General features: G+C 53.2%; 1 long non-coding RNA gene across 1 annotated transcript in view; it reads left to right on the top strand.

The window, feature by feature from the left end:
* Positions 1 to 17,330: 17,330 nt before the first annotated feature.
* LOC138848627 (uncharacterized) overlaps positions 17,331 to 19,833 on the top strand; it is a 30,780-nt gene continuing 28,277 nt past the window's right edge. The window contains exons 1-2 of the long non-coding RNA XR_011386655.1: positions 17,331 to 17,859; positions 19,019 to 19,268. This is a non-coding gene — a long non-coding RNA (uncharacterized lncRNA). The remainder of the gene's footprint in view (positions 17,860 to 19,018; positions 19,269 to 19,833) is intronic.

Raw genomic sequence — 19,833 nt, 5'->3', positions numbered from 1 at the left:
CCCCCTCCAGGCCACTCTGGCTGGAGGCCTCTGATTCTAATAAATCCTGCTTTTGAATGCCTTGTCCGCTTGGAAATTCTTCTTCCGTGTAAGTTAAAGAACCGGAGTAATATTTTCTCCACTGCCATTTCACCCGTAACCGCCCCTTCATCTCTCAGCAGCTCTGCAGTGCAGAGTCCTCTGTGCCCTGCTCAGGGGCTGACAGAAGCACAGTGCACAGGGACGGAGCACCCGCTCTGCCACTCTCCCTCCGCAGACAGACTCTTCAAGCTCTATTTGGGGAACAGTTAAAGGGCGGGGACAAACCGCCATTAGATCAGGTATTGTCCTGTCTTGCCTGCTCAGAATAAAATAAAAAAGCCAGCAGAAGCTGGGACAAGCCTTTCTCTTCTCATGGTAAAATTAGGAACTAGGGTGGGATCAGCACTTTTGTCTTGCTAAAGGAAGCTTCTGTGGAGAAGCCTGAATCATTTTTTCTTTTTGTTTATTTTATTTGAAAGGCAGAGTTACAGAGAGAGGGAGGGGCAGAGAAAGATCTTCTACCTTTCTACCTGCTGGTTCACTCGCCAGAATGGCTGCAACTGGTCTGGAGCCAGGAGGCAGGAGGCAGGAGGCAGGAGGCAGGAGGCAGGAGGCAGGAGGCAGGAGGCAGGAGCTGTCCCTGGAGGCCCAGCACAAATACCCTCCTCGGAAAGCCTCTGCTAACACCCTGGCCGTCCTGGGTGGACCTGTGTCCGCGCCTGTGGCTCCTGCTAGGCCTTGCTCCTGACTCATCTCCCTAGACGGGGGTGGGGGGTGCAGCCCACAGCCAGAAAATCTAGCTTGTGAGGTGTGGAGAGCCTGGCCACGAGGGGATGTGTCCCCCCTCCTGCACCGGGAGACCCCAGGTGACTCTCACCCTTGACTTTGCCTCTGAGGAGCACCTTTCTCGCCCCTCATCACCTACCCTGGCCGCTGGACTGACGGCCTGGCTCCTGCAGGATAAGGTCAGGTATTTTTCAGACTGTCAGCAATTCTTTTTCTTTCTTTCTTTCTTTCTTTTTCTTTCTTTTTTTTTTTTTTAGCTCAATTTGAATCAGGTACTTTCTGCGTCTAATTCGTTGCAGCCAAAAGCCAGTATTTATGGCTTCTCTGGGATTGAACCCGAGGCCGACTGCTGCACTCTGTGTTAGGAAACTGGAGCAGTTTTAGCCAGGTGGCCGCATGGCCCAGCTACCTGAGCCAGGCTCCACCCCCATCCTAATGGGATTCTCTGCTCCTGCTTCCCTGCCCGCCCTCAGGCAAAGTTTTAAAAGGGCCTGTTTCTGAACACGTGCTCTCTTGGCTCTTCTCTCCTGCTCTCTTGGTTTTTCTCTCTTGGCTTCTCTCTGCTCTCTTGACTCCTCTCCTCCTCTCGTCTCACTTCTCTATCCTCTCTGTCTCTCTTTCTTATAGGCTCCTTCTCTCTTTTTTCCTTCTTCGCCCCTTCACTCCGGTCTGTTGGGTGTTCCCCAATAAATCCTTTCCCTTACTCCAGTGTTCGGTGTGTTTTGTGACGGCTAACATTAATCTATAGCAGTCTGCCCCACCTCTCCTGCCCCTCCTGCCACCCCCTCTGCCCAGGGGCAGTGCAGGGCTGACTGGCCACACCCAGGGATGGGCAGTGGCTCCAACCCCAGTGGAATTGCCAAGGACTCCCTTGCCTCCCCGCCATTCCTAGGGGCACCTGCTGCCAGTGGCTAGGGAATTGGGTCAGAGACCCAGAGGGGTAGGGAGCCCTGAGATAGGCTTTCTGGGCAAGGACAAGGCCTTGGTAGCGTCACCTCTGCAGCACTGGCTGGGTTACTGGAGATGGCTGGGTTGGGGGTCCTTGTCTTGGTGCAAGAAGAGAATTTCCAACATGAGACAGGGAGTAGCAGCAGCTGGGGTGTCTAGTGAAGAGAATGCACCTGCAGGTGAAGAACTGAGCACTCGTCTGCATCCAGACCCACCGTTTCCCCTCCCCCCTCTTTCTTCTGGGGTATTGCTGGGCAAAGGGCTTTGGGGTGTGGAATTTGTGAAAGCCCTCCCAGGATGTTATCAGCATAGTGTTATTGGACAGGATCCACAAGGTTATCAGACTTGGCAAGACTTTTGATGAGCCAATGCCAGAAGCTTCTCAGACATTGTTCCCCTTTTTGTTCTGTAACCTCTTACATACAAGCTAAAGGCTGCGTGCGCCCTGAGGCTGAGGTGCTTCCTGGAGCACTGGGTGGGGCTGTCCTCTCCCCGGGGTGTGACTTCTGTGACTTTGTGGCTTAGGGCCTGCAAACTCATCGGTGCCTCCTGGGGCCCTGCACAAGCATTGACCTGGAGGCCACATGTGTACTCTGTGACCTGATGAAGTCAGGGACGCACTTTGCCCCCAGTCATCTAAGTCGAGTCAGGGGCCAGCCTTCTGGTGTAGAGGGTTAATCCCACGTGGACTCCCTTGTGAGTCCCGGCTGCTCCACTTCCCACCAGCTTCCTGCTAATGGCCTGGGACAGCAGCAGAGGATGGCCCAAGTGCTTGGGCCTCTGTCACTCAAAGGGGAGACCCAGAAGAAGCTCCTGGCTCCTGGTTTTGGTCTGGCCCAGACCCAGCTGTTGTAGCTATTTGGGGTAGTGAACAGCTCTTTCTCTCTCTCTGTCTTTCCCCCTCTCTCCTATAAATCTGCCTTTCAAAAAAATAAAGAAAAAGAAGATTGAGTCAAGGCAGAAGGCTCATGTGATTTTTACAGGGCTGTAGATTCGAGATGAGAGGAAGTGCTTGGTGGGAACCCTAAGGGCCCAAGGGTGGGGGCAGAGTCTGGTGATACAGACGGATCCCCTGTCCTGCATTTTATTATTTTTTAAAAGATTTATTTATTTATTTGAAAGTCAGAGTTACACAGAGAAAGGAGAGGCAGAGAGAGAGAGAGAGGTCTTCCATCTGCTGGTTTACTCCCCAATTGGCTGCAATGGCCGGAGCTGGACTGATCCGAAGCCAGGAGCCAGGAGCTTTTTCCGGGTCTCCCACGTGGATGCAGGGGCCCAAGGAATTGGGCCATCTTCCACTGCTTTCCCAGGCCACAGCAGAGAGCTGGATTGGAAGTGGAGCAGCTGGGTCTCTAACTGGCGCCCATATGGGATGTCGGCACTTCAGGCCAGGGCGTTAACCCGCTGTGCCACAGCGCTGGTCCCCCATGTCCTGCATTTTAAAAAATTCCCCTAAGGTTGGTGCTGTGAACCACCCAGCTGTTCACACTGGCCTGTTATAGGGAAATGGCAATGAAGAAAGGGGATGTCGGTTCTTGTTTCAGGTAGAAGAATTTCCACGCAGGATGGCGAGCAAAGCGAAGATTTATTTAAGTGAGAAACCTCCTGCCACAGAGCTCAGGACGGGGCTCCAAGAGACAGGACCTGAGATTTTGTCAAAGTGTGGTCTTTTTAAGATTTTGTTTATTTGAGAGGAAGGGAGAGACAGAGACATCTTCCATCCACTGGTTCACTCCCCAAGTGGCTACAATGGCTGGAGCTGGCCTGGTCCGAAGCCAGGAGCCAGGAGTTTCTTCTGGGTCTTCCACATGGTACAGGGCCCAAACACCTGCTGCTGCTTTTCAAGGCCATAGAAGAGAGCTGGATCAGAAGAGAAACAATGGGGACTCAAACTGGTGCCCAAATGGTGGAGGATTAGCCTACGGTGCTATGGCCCCAAGGTGGTCTTTAAAGCACAGAACAGGGACCAATGCTGTGGTATAGTGGGTAAAGCTGGTGCCTGCAGTGCCGGCATCCCATATGGATGCCAGTTCGAATCCTGGCTGCTCCACTTCTGATCCAGTTCTCTTCTTTGGCCTGGGAAAGCAGTGGAAGATGGCCCAAGTCCTTGGGCCCCTGCACCCACGTGGGAGAACCGGAAGAAGCTCCTGGCTCTTGGCTTCAGATTGGGTCAGTTCCGGCCATTGCGGCCATTTGGAGAGTGAACCAGCGGATGGAAGACCTCTCTCTCTCTCTCTGCCGATCTGTGTGACTCTGACTTTCAAATAAATAAATAAATCTTAAAAAAAAAAAGTGCTGCTAAAAAAATAAATAAATAAGGCACAGAACAGCTGCTAACAATCAACCAGAGGGCAGGACATAGTCCATTGGAGGGCCGGAATTGTCATCCTGTCTAGCCTGCTCAGGATAAAACCAGAAACTCCCAGGGATGAGATGGTTACTTTGTTTTGCTAAAGGCAGCTTCTGGATAGAAGCAAGCATGTTGTCTGCTCTTAAAGGGACTTCCCCTTTTCTCATCCCATCAGGGACCCAGCCTAGCCGCCTGTTAGTTCCTCTACTTCCTCACAGAATCACTGTGAAAGGAGCCCCTTTGATCTCGAGATCTGATTTGCTGATGCAGTGGCCTGAATAGAGGCCCCCCAAGAATATGTCCACATGGGATCACTGAGTGTGACCAGATTTAGAAGAAGGGTCTTTGCAGGTGTGATCTCATCTGGAGAAGAGAGCATCCTGGATTGTCTGGGTGAGCCCTAAGTCCAATAATAAGGGTTCTTTTAAGAGAGAACCAAATGGGGCTGGCATTGTTGCTTAGTGGGTAAAGCCATTGCCTGTGATGCCAGCATCCCATGTGGATGTCAGTTCTAGTCCTGGCTGTTCCACTTCTGATCCAGCTCCTTGCTAATGCATCTAGGAAAGCAGTGGAAGATGGCCCAGTTACTTGGGCCCCCACACCCACGTGGGAGACCCAGAGGAAGCTCCTGGCTCCTAGTTTTGGTCTGGCCCAGCCCCAGTCGTTGAGGCCATTTGCAAAGTGAATAGAAAGTTGATAGAAAATCTGTCTATCTGTAACTATGCCTTTCAAATAAATAAAATTAATCTTTTTTTCTTTTTCTTTTTTTTTTAAAGAAAAGAAGAAGGAAATTTGGGACAGAGAGAGAACGGGAAAAAGCCACATGAGTCAGGGTGGTAGATGTTGGAGTTATGCAGCCATCAGCCAAGGATGCCTGGAGCCACTGGAACATGAAGCAGCAAGCAAGTGCTTCCCTGGAGGCTTTAGGGGAGCACAGCCCCGCTGGTACCTCCATCCCAGAATTCTTGCTTTTAGACCCATGAGACAACATTTCTGTTGCTGTAAGCCACCAAATTCGTTGTACTTTGTTGCCACAGCTCTGGGAAACTAATGCAGACGATCTGGTCCACTGGGAAAGGTTTCCTGGCCCACAGCCTCCATGGGCCTCATGGACACACTTCCAGAACCCCTCTTCCCCCAGCGATCCAGGGCCTGGACTCTGGAGTCCTGGGGGCTCGGGATCCCTACCTCTCAGCAGATTCTCCTCCCTGAGTCACCTCCTTGAGTCAAGGCTGGAAGGCTGGTGCAGGATCCAGGCCGGCCAGGTCCCTGGCTGGAGCTATGCAGACAGTGCTGCTGACGGGGGTGGGGAGGCAGCATCTCGCACTGAGGGCCCTTTGTGACTCTCAGGGCATTGCTGACTTCCCACTGGCTGTGGGGAAGTCAAAGGCTTTGCAAGGCTGTCCATGTAGGAAACAAGAGCATGCTGCCCGCTATGGTTTGGGTGTTTGGCCCCCAGTAGTTCGTGTACTGCTGCCAGCTTGGTCCCCAGAGTGGTGGTGCTGAGGTGGTCAGTCCTGTGAGAGACAAGGCAAGGCAGGTATTGTGGCACAGTGGGTTAAGCTGCCACTAAGGGTGTCCGCATCCCATATCAGAGTGCCTGTTCAAGTCCCAGCTACTCCAGTCCACCTTCTGGCTGATGCACCTGGGATGATGACCCGTGTGGAAGACCTGGTTGGAGTTCCTGGCTTTTAGCTTTAGTCTGGCCCAGCCCTGGCTTTTGCAAGTATTTGGGAGAGTGAACCAGCTGGTAGAAGATGGATCTCAGTCTCTCTGTCTCTCCCTCTCTCTCTGTCACAGTGCCTTTCAAATAAATCAACCTTTTTATTTTTTATTTCTAAAGGCATATTTCTTATTTATTAAAGATTTTATTTATTTACTTGCGAGGTAGAGATACAGACAGAGAGAAAGTTCTCCCCTTCGCTCATTCACACCCCAAATGGCTGCAACGTCCAGAGCTGTGCTGATCTGAAGCCAGGAGCCAGAAGATTCTTCCAGGTCTCCCATGCAGGTGCAGGGGCCCAAGGACTTGGGCCATCCTCACTGCTTTCCCAGGCCATAGCAGAGAGCTGGCTCAGAAGAGGAGCAGCTGGGACATGAACCTGCATCCATATGGGATGCTGGCACCGCAGGCAGAGGATTAACCTGAGCCACAGCACCGGTCCCTCAACCTTTTTTTAAAAACCAGTAGTCGTCCTGAAGATGATTAGGTCGTTCGAGGGGTCACTGCCCTTCTAAGGGATTAATGTGGTACCTCAGAGTCCCTGGCTGGTTCCCCCAGAGTGCCTTATTATACAGGGAGGCCAACTCTTGGGCTTGGCTCCTTCTGTATGTGGCCAGTTCCCCTGTTGTTTCTCTGCCAGGTTGTGATGGAGCCAGGGACCCTCACCAGGATGCCAGCACCATGCTGTTTGGATCTTTCAACCACCAGAATCATGGTCAAATAAGCCTCTTTACTCTATAAATACACAGTCTCAGGTATTTTGTTATAGTATCAGAGATGGGCTAAGATACCAGCCCAAAACATGACTACAGGAGACCAGAATATGCTGCCTCAAGATGTCTCTTTGGCATGAGGGCTGTTTTAAGAAATAGCAGCTACAAGAGAAGCTCTGAAAACGGAGCAGAAAGCTATCCGTTGTAAGGGAAATTGACGTCTATAAAGTAAGTCTCCTTTTACAAGGGCGTCTCCCCTGAAAGTTGACTGGAAGTCACTGCACCTGCACAGCAGTGGGGCAGGCACTGGGTTGCGTGTGCCCTGGCTTGCCCAGCTCTCCTGGGCCTCTCCCCATGGCCGGTCTTCTCCACACCCTTCATTCTTGGTTCCCATGGACGATGGTATTTAAGTCTGAGAGATTTACCCACATCCACGGCTGTCTCCCCATACAAATGAGTAGATGTGTTATTACATTTCTATTTGTTCTTCTTGCATTCATTTGCCGTTTGTTCCAGTGCCTGTCCCAACAGACCACCGTGAATGGTGGAGAGGAAACTCCTGGTTTGCATTCTGGTGATGGAGGTGGACTCTGGCCCTGTAGCTGGGAACCTGCAGGAACCAGCAGAAGCTGACAAAGGGTAAGATTCTTAGTAAAGCTGCCTCTCCGGAACCTCTGTACTGCCCAGCTGCAAAAGGAATTTTCCAGAACCCCCAAATGGGTCGACTTGCCCAGTATACAGCAAGCCAGCAGGGTGGAGCAAGAAAGTTGGTATTTATCTGCAAAGTGCAGAGCCGGGCAGCTGTGGCTTCATTCCCAGGCTCCTCCAAGCGTAGGGTAAATGTTCCTGTAGACTGAAGGGAGGCTGAGAGGCGCATGCTCGGCTCATGTGCAAGTCCCCGGTTGGCCTGCCAGGTTCTTGGCCTCCTCTAGTTGGTCAGCAATGCCATGGTCTTTGGGAATTTGGTGATGGAAAAGTAGGCTTCAGTCACTCGGCTGGGAGTTGCTTCTCACTCAGGGCCTGGGGTTCCTGGAACCACCCTCAAGATGAGAGCAAGCAGCAAGATGTTGTGTACAGAGGACACAAATGACCTCATGAATCTTGTGATCAAGGCCACGGTAGGGCAGCTGCAGTGAGTTAATTTTAGTAAGAGGTTGATTTGCAGAGAAGCTTTGAGACTGTGGGAGACTCGGCCGCAGAGAATCTAGCGGCTACATCAAAGGCACCGTCTAAAGGCTCAGTTTTAGGAAGACAAAAATTTCTCCGTGTGCCTTTCCAAATTCCAGATTAGCAAAAGAACAACATATAGAAGAATGAAGTTTCTGGAATTGTGATTCTGGTTAAATCTGGTTTGGGGAGATATCCACTGGGATTGATTCTTACCCCCTGTGTGTCCTGGGGACTTGGCTTGGCTTTTGTCAGGTTGTGAGGTTCTGATTTGGGATAGGCAGGCAGCTGGCTAGGTCTGCTGAACTGGAAGTCACAAGCCCCCCTGAGTAATTGTATCCTTCTACTCATCAGTCAAAAATGCCCTCTTTCCCAGGATACATCTGGGCCCTAAGGGAAACGCTATGAAAATATGGATATTGAGCTCCACCTGGAACAATGTGGAGGTGCCAGGTAACTCCCAGATGGCTTCACACCTGCAGGCACCACTCCCGACCTCAAAAAGAGACAAAAAAATGGGAGGGGCTGTCGCTCCCCCATTCTCAGAGGAACGGCACTGGACCCTGCGCTGTTCTTTCTGCCCGGCTCTTCCCGGGTTTGCTGCCAGTCCCTCACTTGCGGAGGAACGACGGGTTAGCTGCCGGCCCCTCCCCCCCGCCACTTTCCCCGCTTCCGCGGAGGAGCGGCACACCGCCGGCCGGCTCTCTTGGGGGCTCTTTTAGGGGCTGCTCAGATGTTCCTCAGATGTTCCTGGTGCATGTTGTCTCTCTCCTCCTTTATAGTCCTCTTCCACCAATCCCAACTCTGCTACTCACATGCCGAGCACGCTGCTCTCCTCCAATCAGGAGCAGGATCAGCTCCTGCAGCTTATCAAACTGATGAGGCAGCTGCGTAGAGGTTGTTTGCTCCCTCAGCGCCATATTGTGGGAGAGCAGATGCATAGAATAAGTCTTAATTCCAGTAACTTAGTCTAGTCTCAGTTGCTCCCCACAAGGGGCTTTCTCTCCCTTTCTTCCCTCAGATCAAGGCTGGAGGGACTGCCAGGTGCTCTCTCTGTGTCTACCCACCCCCTCCTTGCCCCAATCCCTTCTGTTGGGCAAATCTGACCCACTCCCCACTCATGACATGTATTTCTCTGTGTTGGGCAACCCATGCTTGTGTGTGTGTGTGTGTGTGTTCACTTTCTCACTTTTTAAATAAATTTTACCACTTTGGGCTCCTTGTATGTGCCAGCAATTAGCATGTTTGTCCGTGCATGACGAGAGCCTGGAGAAAAAAAATGAATACCTGCATGCTCACATCAGTTCCTGGGCCCCTGTACAGGTGGCCAACCATCAGGCCGGGAGTCCCTGACACTATTGCTGCTCGGAGATGTAGATTGAACCCCGTTTCCAGCTAGCATCCCCACCAAGCACTGCCAGCTCTCAGGGGAGTTGTCTTTCTTTTGGCTGTCATCAGAGGGGACTCTGGATCTTGGAAGGGCTGTATCTTTGTACCCATTGGGGAGCTACCTCTGGTATCTATGGTAGAGCTCCATTTTTGCTACATTTATGTAAATGATCAGGCCAAATGATTCTGGACTGATTTTTCAAACTAGTCTTATTGTGTGTGACCATCTTTCATAGAAATAGGGGTGACTGTAGAAAGGAAAATTGCTTGTTTTCTAAAGATTTATGTATTTCTTTATTTGAAAGGCAGAAAGAGAGAGTGAGAGTAAGAGTGAGAGCGAGAATGAGAGAGAGAGATTGTCCATCAGCTGGTTCATTACACAAATGTCTACCACAGCTGGGGCCGGGCCAAGCCAAAGCCAGGAGCCTGGAACTCCACTCAGGTCTCCCACGTGGGTACAGGGGCCCCAGCACTTGCGCCATCACCTGCACCCTTCCCAGGAGCATTAGCCGGATGCGGGAGCAGATGCGAGGAACCAGAACTCCGATGTGGGATGCAGACATCGCAAGCAGCAGCCTCACCTGCTGTGCCACAACATCCACCCCAAGGTCATGTTTCAAGAGAAAACCACAGTGCATGGTTGTTAGATTCTAGCCCCATTCCTGGTCTTTGAGGTTGTGCTACCTACCTGCAAGCTAGATTGGATCCTTCCCTTTCCTCCATTATCTGGTGAGGACTTCCAGACTAACCGTTCCAATTTTGTCCCACCCTTCTGACTTAGATTCACTAAAAATAAAAACTGCCCTTTCCCCAAAGCCTGCGAGCTAAAGCTGGGCGGTTTGCTCTGAACAGCAGAGAAGCCACTGCCGCAGCTGCTGAGCGGCCGAGCCTTTGCGCCTGTTGCTGTGTGGGCTGCTGAGGGAGCTCCCCGCGACCCTCCCGCAATGCCAGATGAGCCCAGCAGATCCTCAAGCCACACAATGCTTCAAGCCCAACATCTAAGCATCTTCCCGCCTCCAGACTCAGAAAGTGGGTTCATGGTCGCTCCAATTGCCAAATCACCAACCTTGGATTTTCTTTGGCTTCCATAGAAATGCCTCTTTGTGAGGATGGGAGGCCCCCCTGGAGCCGATGGTCTACACACACATAATTCCAGCTTGCATGAGCCAGCAGGTAGAAAGCCAAAGTCAGGCCCTTGGGACACAACAGCAAAGAAATGTCTGTCCCTGGGGCTGGTGCGGTGACGTAGTGGGCTAAAGCCTCTGCCTGCAGTGCCGGTGTCCCATATGGTTGCTGGTTCGAGTCCTGGCTGCTCCACTTCCAATCCAGCTCTCTGCTATGGCCTGGGAAAGCAGTGGAGGATGGCCCAAGTATTTGGGCCACTGTACTTGTGTGGGAGACCTGGAAGAAGCTCCTGGTTCCTAGCTTCAGATCGGCTCAGCTCCAGCTGTTGTGGCCATTTGGGGAGTGAGCCAGCAGATGGAAGACCTTTCTCTCTGTCTCTCCCTCCTGCTGTCTATAGCTCTACCTCTCAAATAAATAATAAAAATCTTTAATAAAAAAAAGTCTGTCTAGGAAGAAAAGGATTGCTAACTAACGCATCCTTCAAGTCCAAATGTTAGCCAGAATCACATTGCAAAAAATGTTTTTTTCCTGCTAATCTGAATTTGGAAAGGAAGAGATGAGAAGTTTTTACCTTCCTCTCTTGACTGGGCACTGTGGACAGAGACCCAGGGGACTGATGTGGTTAGAGTCTTTCCCTTCAGGGCTGGCACTGTGGTGTAGCAGGTAAAGCCAATGCCTGTGACACCAGCATCCCGTACAGATGCTGGTTCGTGTCCCAGCTGTTCCACTTCCAATTCAGCTCCCTGCTACTGTCTGGGAAAAGCAGCAAAGGATGGCCCAAGTGTGTGGGCCCCTGCTACCCATGTGGGAGATCCAGATGAAGATCCTGGCTCCTGGTTTCAGCCTGGCCCAGTATAGGCCATTGTGGCCATCTGGAGAGTAAATCGGTGGATGGAAGATTCTCTCTCTCACTCTCTCTTTCAAATAAATACAAAGAATCCCTCCCTTCTGCAGGCTTTTGCCAGTTTCCCTAGGATCCCATCTGCAGGTTCTGGAGCAATTGCAGGATCTCAAGTGCCTGTTGTTGGGCACCAGAAACTGTAGGAGAGAAAAAAATGTCTTTTCCTCTACTCATCTCGGTTCACGGCTGGGGTCCCTGTCACAAAAGGCGGATTAACAAGAGACGAGCACACCAATTTATGTAAGTGTGTACGACACGAGAGCCTTCTGAAGGAATGACAATGCAAGGAAATGGTGAAACCTGCGAGTGTTCATGCTGGGTCTGATGAAGGGTGGATGATCATGAAGAGGTATGATGAGGCAAAAAGGATTGGATGTAGTGGTGGAGAGCTGGGAGGAGCGCGGCGCCGCCTGTTTGCTCTGGTTCCTCTCTGAGTCCCTGCGTCTCCAGAGGTGAGGACCCAACTCTCCTCCAGGGGCAGGGAGGGCAGCTCCCACACCAGTCTCATGGCCTCCTGCAGGGGAAGGCCAGGAAACCTGTCCCAGGTTTTACAACCTGCGTCAGGGAGAATGGTCAGAGTACCCTCTCTCTGTCATGTTCTCAAGCCCTTCAGATTTTTGGGTGGCATGGCCTGAACGCCACCCAGTATTAGAAAGATTCACAAGGTCACGAAACAGGTGTGAGACCCCAGTCTCTGGCTGTGAAACCAGGCCCAGCCCAGGATGGGCCGGTAGCTTCTGCTCGTGCATTCACGGGCTGGGCAGCCTTGGCAGGTCCCCCTTCCCTCCCGTCTGGCATTGGCCTAGGGCTGAACTGTGGGCAGTGAGTTGAGATTCCAAAGCTTCAGAAGAAACCCCCACCCCCCAAGAGCTGGTATGTGCCAGATTCTGTTTTTCAGACGCAGCAGCAGATTCATGAGATGTAGCAACTTATCCAAGTTCACGCAGAAAAAGAGGTCTCCCTAGGGCGGGGTGGGGGTGGGGGAGTGGTGGGAGAGGGCAAGGCATCCCTACAAGGTCCCTGATCTTGTACATTATCAGTTGTCCTGGACCAGCAGTCGGGTATGACCCTACCAGTTTTCAGGGTTTGCAGAGAAAAATTCCTCTCTCCCAAGGCGATCGTGTCCCTCCCAAGGGGACAGGGCGACCCCAATTCACAGGTGGAATGAACACTGGTGTTTATAGGCTGGGGCTCCTGGAGGGTGGGGTGGGAATAACACTATACCCACCACTTGTAGAAGGCATTGCACTTTATGCTCTCAGGGCTGATCTAATTTAATTGACACACAAACTGTCGCCTGCATTTATCTGTAAGGAGGGTGAGGCTGGCAGCCCTGTCACCAGAAGTCTCAGCTGGGACGTGGCAGCTGTTCCCTCGGCAGGTTAACCATCCCCTCAGAAAACAGCCCACACTCATTTTCTTGCTAGTTGGAGAGTGCACGCCCCTTTGCCTGCGGTCTTGAGCTGGTGGTAGCAGAGCTTTGGGGTCATTTCCTTGGGCATCGGGGCAGGGCTCCTGGAGATTTGGCATCAACCACTGGTCTTGAGTTTGTCCTTCCTGAAAAAGGCTCCGGTCACAGGATAATTGCTGCACATCCATCCCCGAGGCCACTTCCCTATAAACACAGAGCTGGAGGTCACGCTCTCACTGCTCCCACGAACACTGCTCTTTGCAAAGGAAGAAAAATGGCCTTCGATTAGCATCTGCCCCAGCCAGAGACAGGCTGGGCCAATCAACAGCGCTTGAGCTAGGAGTGGAATGGGCGTTGCAGAGCAGCGACGTCCCGGATCCTAACTGACTTTCCCTTTCCAATTCCTCCTTTTTCTCAGTGCCTCCTCCTCTGAAGTGACTGACAGATGTCACTGTGTGCAGGGACTTGCTCAGCAAATTCAACCAAGGCTTAGAGCAAGGGGCATTCACAGTGATGGAGTGGAGGGAATGCTACCCCGAAATAGGGCACCTTGGAAACTGAGAGAACAGCATGTGCAAGAGGCCACCCTCAACTTCTTTCCCTTCTTCCCCAAAGCAGGCCACAAAACCCAGCAAGGCCACTGCGACATTCTTCCAACTAGCTCTCCTAAAGACAGGTGGCAGGTGTCCTGTCCTCGACCAGGAGGCAAGGAGCATCCCACAGGGACGCCAAGAAGGACCTGAGCTACAGGCCTTACGCGCGTGCCCCTCACCGCGCTCATTGGTCTGACCTTCCTTCCCCCGCCTGCTCGCTTCTCCCTCGGACTAAATATGAACAGACCCAGATCTCCTGTGCCTTTGGGGGCTTCGTTGCTGAAGGCTTCTGTGCTACAGGAAACTTTCATTACATGAATTGTGATGCTTTTCTCCTGCTAATCTATCTTGTGTTACAGGGGTCTCGGGCCTGAACCCACCAATGGTGAGCACAAGGCTGTTACTTTTTCTCTCCTACATCAAGACATGCCTGCTGCTCTCTCCCAAAAAACCAGAAGGGAGCACTTCCCAGGTACCCAGGCTTATGTCAGGCAGTGCCTGATGCTGGGGAGGCTACGACATGGAAGGGTGGGATGGGGGCCATGCAACAGACACACAGGAAGAAATGTGAGGAGGGGAGCACACTGGGGCTCAGAGAAGGAACTTAATGAGGATTAGAGTACTGAGGAGGCTTCAAGGACGCAGAGTGAAGCTTCTTTTAAGCCTTAAAGGCCTCCTCATTCATTCTTTAAAAAGATTGATTTATTTATTTGAAAGAGCAATAGAGAGAGAGGGAGAGACAGAAATCTTCCAGCTGCTGGTTTATTTCCCAAGTGGCCACAAAGTCTGGGGCTGGTCCAGAGTGAAGCCAGGAGCCAGGAGCTTCATCCTGGTCTCCCACGTGGGTGGCAGGGGCGTAAGTACTTGAGCCACCACCAATTGTGTTCCAGTTACATTAGTCGGGAGCTGGATTAGAAGTGGAGCAACTGGGACTTGAATCAGTGCTCCAGTATGGGATGCTGGCATTGTATGTGGTAGATCAGCCCGCTGCACCACAATGCCAGCCCCAAGTTTCCTGAATGGGCTCCATGTGTTGGGCATTTTCCCTGAGGAAATGCAATGCCTGGACCAGGTAATGATTCTTGCCAGGCTGGTGGGAGGGGGGCAAGAAGCAAGCTAGGGGGCAGTTTGGAGGCAGTGAGTAAAAGAAGTAAAGCAGGGCGCGGGAAGGTGAGGAGGGGTTGCCGTCTCACAGACACTGCCCACCGGAAGCCTCCCGGAAGAAACGTGCTTGAGTCAAGGTCAGAGGCAGGTGAGGGAGCAAGCCCCGCAGCGGTGTGGGGAAGGTGTTCTGGGAATCCTAGGATCTGAGCCGGGCGGGGTCCTGCAGTTTCTGAGGGCGCAGTTACAGTGTGGACTCCTTCTTGGCCAGGCTAGGAGGAGGCCGGGGTCCTTTCTAAAAGGAGTTACTTGGGGCAGCAGTGCAGGTGAGCGTCTGTGAGCCTCCGCTTTGGTTTTCCTGGGCGGCCAGGAGGATGGGGTGCTGGGGTAGTAGGTGAGAGGTCACGGAAGTCGGGAATGGACAACATACGAGGGTCTTAGCAGCCATTTAGCTCCCCGGGGTGGGAAGAGAGGAGAAATGGATCAGCCCATGTTGAAGGGATCACTTATTTGAAGATGGGGCTACAGAGGGCCAGGGTGAAAGCGAGGAGACACACTGGTACACCAGAGAGCTGGATGTAGCTTGCTTTCACAGAACTGCCAAGCCGTCTCCCAAGTGATGGTATCTTGGCATCCCCAGCACTGCTCCACAGTCCTGCCAGCACACAGTATTCTCAACTTCTAAAATATCAGCCATCCTAGTGGGTGTGTAGTAGTATCTCATCATGATTTTAACTTTTATTTCCTGGATGATTCTTGATGTTGTGCATTGTTTCATGCATTCACAGTAGAAAAGTCGACAGCAGGCCAGGGCAGGGCCAGATTCCCAGTATAGGACATGTAGAAGGGGAGCAGTGAGGTGTGCCCTTGGGGGGTGAGCCAATGGGCTCGGGAGTGGGCATCTCCCCTGATGGCCACCGCCCCACCCCCCATCCAAGGTGACCTGACATGGCCGGGCCAGGCTCTCCAGGACGGAGACTGCACTTCCAAGCCCTGGATGACTGAGTCCTGGCTGCTGGCACCCACTCCTTGCACCTACAGAAGATCCCTTCCCTTGAGCCTGTTGCCTGGAACCTGGCAGCACCACAGGTCGCACCCTACGGATGGCCGATGCCAGACCTAGAAGGGTCCTGGGTCCTGTGCTTCGCAGTGCTCTGCCGACCCCAGACAGCTCACCCCCGTCCTGTGAGAGGGAAGCGAATTCTAGATGGTTTTCACCATCAATATGTGCTTTTGTTGTTGTTAGGGCTGCTGCTCTTTGTGAACCTGTGAGAGGCCAGAGTCACGCCATGACAGGCTTCTCACAAGACAAAAGAACTGACTGGGCCCAGGGTGCTCCTGGTAGAAGATGAAACCTGACACCGGGCAGTCCTTGGTCCAGCAGGGCTGGGGGAGGGGGGAACTAATGGGGAGGTTCAATGTATGGCCATATGAGGGGAAAGGAATGCGGACGTAATACTTGTTTGCCCAGGAACTGTAACAAAGAGAAGGGGGTCTTGGTCTCCCAGCACTGCGTTGCACGGGAGACTAGGGCCCCAGCATGCTGGACCTACAAATAAAGTCCCTTTGTTCTTTGCATTACAGTGAGTCTCACTGGTTCTTTCTATCTGGGCAATCCGGAATACAACAAACCCAGTCTGAACTGATGTGGGGAAGTGGCCATCGGAGGAGCCACCAGGAACTGCTATTAAGAGCTGCCTGGGGCCGGCGCCGCGGCTCACTAGGCTAATCCTCTGCCTAGCGGCGTCGGCACACCGGGTTCTAGTCCCGGTCGGGGCGCCGGATTCTGTCCCGGTTGCCCCTCTTCCAGGCCAGCCCCCTGCTGTGGCCAGGGAGTGCAGTGGAGGATGGCCCAGGTGCTTGGGCCCTGCACCCCATGGGAGACCAGGAAAAGCACCTGGCTCCTGGCTCCTGCCATCGGATCAGCGCGGTGCGGCGGCCATTGGAGGGTGAACCAACGGCAAAGGAAGACCTTTCTCTCTGTCTCTCTCTCTCACTGTCCACTCTGCCTGTCAAAAAAAAAAAAAAAAAAAAAAAAAAGAGCTGCCTGGATGGGGCTGGCATTGTGGCATAGCGAGTTAATGCTCTGGCCTGAAGCACCAGCATCCCATATGGGCGCCAGTTCTAGTCCTGGCTGCTCCACTTCCGATCCAGCTCTCTGCTACGGCCTGGGATAGCAGAAGATGGCCCGAGTCCTTGGGGCCCTACCCACATGGGAGACCCAGAAGAAGCTCCTGGCGCAGCTCCAGCCGTTGCGGCCATCTGGGGAGTGAACCAGTGGATGGAAGACCTCTCTCTCTGTCTCTACCTCACTCTGTAACTCTGTCTTTTAAACAAATAAAATAAATCTTAAAAGAGAGAGAGAGAGAGAGCTGCGTGGAGGACTGAGTGTTTAGCTTGGTGAAGAAGACACCTGCTAAGGCGTCGGCATTCCCTGTCAGAGTGCCAGGGTTCAAAACCCAGCCCAGCTCCCGACTCCAGCTTCCCACCAATGCAGACCCCGGGGGGCAGCAATTCAAGTCGTTGGGTTCCTGCCACTCAGGACTGAGTTCCAGCTCCTGCCTTTGACCCCGGCCCAGCTCTGCCTGTTGCTGGCATTTGGGAAGTACGCCAGTGAATGGGAATGTGCGCATGCGCACACTCTCTCGCTCTCAAATAAATACAAACTTTTTTTTTTTTTCAAAGAGCTGCTTCACTTAGCCTCCAGATGGGTAGGATTTAGGGAATCAGAGGCCAAGAGGGTGAACATTCCAGAAGGAAGCAGTGGTAGGGGTAGGGGTAGGCATGGGGAGGGGGAGGCCACAGTGGGCCAAGTGGGCCCAGATCGCGGCGGCTGTGGTCACTCCACTGAGACTTGGGCCATGCTTCTAAGCCAGGTGAGTCTGCACTGTTCCCAGTGGCAATGGCCGCTAGAGAGTCCATCGCTGTTTATCTTAAATGAACAGTGTCACCCTTGAAATCTCAGCCTGGCTTCACCGGTGGAAGCCGAGCCTCTTGGAGTATTCCCCTAGACGTCGTTCCATGGTGCCCTCTGTCGCCCTACAGACGAGCAGGGCCCATTCCTTAAAAACAGTGAAAAGTGAAACCCTCAGTCCTGAGCCGCTGAGCCCAGTTCTCTAAGTGTGTTAGTGTTGTGCCCGAAGTCCAGCTCCCACTGCAGACTGCGGGAGCTGGCACAGGCAGGAAGCCCACTTCCTGTCTTAGCAGTGGGCTGGGGCTTGTTAAACAACTCCATCCTCCCTCCCTCCCTTTCACCCCCCTCCATTTGCACCTGCCGAGCCAGGATGGAGACACAAGGCCCTGGGGCAGAACTGTGTGCCCTAACCCCGCTTCCTGCTTGAAACTTGATGTCAACAATCCAAGAGGCGGGACCACGAACACGGGAACTCCCAGCTCCAGAGTTGAGAGGCTCTCCTGAGCTGCCCAGGCTCCTCCCAGGCAGCCAAGGACTTCCTGCACCTGGAGGTACAAGACAAACCGGTGTTGGTATTTTTCTGTGAACTCTGCCAGCAGGGGCGCATGCCTGGGGAAAGGAAGAACTTCTCACCTTGCTCAGTGTGCCTCGGACACTCGGACACTGGCCAAGGAAGCCTGCTGGCTGCTTCTGTTCAGTTGGGGGAGACCATGGAAGGTGGGCAGGGGTGAAGGAGGGGGCGGGGCCCGGGGTGCTGCCCTGGGCCTGGTGCCCGGCCTTTCTGCCACAGGGACACCTGGGAAGAGCTTCCCCCAAGGCAAACCGGATTTTCCACTAACGTTCAATTTGCTTCCGAGTTGTGTTTGACTCGGAAGCTGCTCCGGTCACCGAGCCACAGTTGCCGCACAGGTGCTGTAACCTCAGCTTCAAGTGCAGAGACTGGGGATCTGGTTAGCAGCATAGCTTCACCTCGAGAATTTTAGGCTTTTACAGAGTTTGAAATTTTGTAAATGACCTGGTAACAGCCCCGCACCCACCCCACCCAGGTGGAGAAACCAGGGTCTTAACTCCAAGACTCTCCTGCTGCAGCCCTTGGCTCTGGTGGTTGGGGGCGGGGATCTCGCTTTCAGGATGTCCCAGGGCACACACCCCACTCACCATCCTGCCCCGCCCATCGGCAGAGCCTCTGGGTGAATCCTGACCTGGGGGGTTTGTTGCATTCCTGGAAATTCCGGCAAGTTCTCCATACGCTGGAGATGTGGGGGGTGCAGAGTGGGCTCCCACTGGAGGGCGGGGACGGGGAGAGGGGCCCAGGTTTCTTGAGGAAGCTAATTTTGTAATTAAATCAGAAAAGGTACGGCAAATCATGGCGCTGAGTTACAAGGCTCCCTTGGGCTACCCAGAATGGTGTTTGCACACGAAGAGGAGCAAAGCAGGGGCCCTGGGAGTTTCTCTGTGAACAAGACTAGGGACGCTTGGGTCTCAACGCCCTGTCCTTCGCCCTGTCCTTCCTCACTCACCGTATGGCACTGACTAGATTGCTGAACCTCTCGGAGCTGTATTTCCTTAGCGGAAACTGTTTTGACAACAAAATGAAGCTCACAGGACATTTAGTGTCTGACTGCTGGGAAGCATGCAAGCCACACTGGCTGCCACTCTGGTTTATCACACCTACTATTCTCCCCCGGATCCCCCAAGAGGTTGGTCTGGCCAGAAGCAATGCTCTCTGTGTTGGAGCAAGGGCCCCCTGGAAAGCAGAGAGGACCCCACCTTGCTCAGCACCACCCACTGGCATTCCTCCACTCCATGCCCTGTGCCAGCCTGGGCTTGATGAGGCTCCGGTGACTGACGGACCTACCACTGCCTTATCCCGCAGCGTCAGAGTTGGGATGTGCGCCTCCAGGAAGCTCCAGTCTGCTGGAAATTTGAAGAAGGCAAATCCAATGGGGAGAGGTTGCTCGGGGAGCGGGCAAAATGTGGAAGTACCTTGTAAAGGCATCCCTGCCTGAGCCTAGAAATTCCCTGCACGGGCACCGAGACGTGCTCCGCGTCTACGGGACTAAGCCCACCAGACTGCTGGAAAGAGCAGCACACGGAGAGCCAAGTGGTTTGCCAGCAGTTGTTTGGTGAGTGTTGGACCCTGAGTGGGTGGAGGGTGTTTGGTGATCCCAAGGGTTGGGACCGGTGGATAGCCCCAGTATCAGGCCCTTGCATTGCATGGCTCCAGGGGGCGCCATTCTCATTGTAGACCATGAGAATGGAGCCCCTCGCACCACCCGGGGGGCTGTGCAATGCACAACCCTTCCCAGACCAGTCATCTGGGCGTGTCTGGGACAAGTGTGGATTTCTGGGCACTCTTCCAGGCCTACAATTTCACCATTTCTAGCAGGGGACCCCAGCGTCTGCAGATTCAAACAGGTGATTCTTATAAGACTCAGGGACGTCTGAGGGCCTCGCTCCAAAGATCACCTGCAGGCAACAGGTTCCCAGTGAGTGCTCCTGTGGTGCTTCCTCCACGCACCACCCTCTGGTCAGAGATTCCTTTAAGTTCATTTGTTTGAAAGACTGAGAGGGAGAGAGAGGGAAAGAGAGGGGGGGGAGAGAAAGGGAGGGAGAGGGAGGGAGGGAGAGAGAGATCTTCCATCTGTTGGTTCAATCTTCTCCAAATACCAACAACACCTGGGGCTGGGC

This window comes from Oryctolagus cuniculus, chromosome 2 (assembly GCF_964237555.1).
Source record: "Oryctolagus cuniculus chromosome 2, mOryCun1.1, whole genome shotgun sequence".
Lineage (NCBI taxonomy): Eukaryota > Metazoa > Chordata > Mammalia > Lagomorpha > Leporidae > Oryctolagus > Oryctolagus cuniculus.
This window is presented reverse-complemented; position numbering and strand designations above follow the sequence as displayed.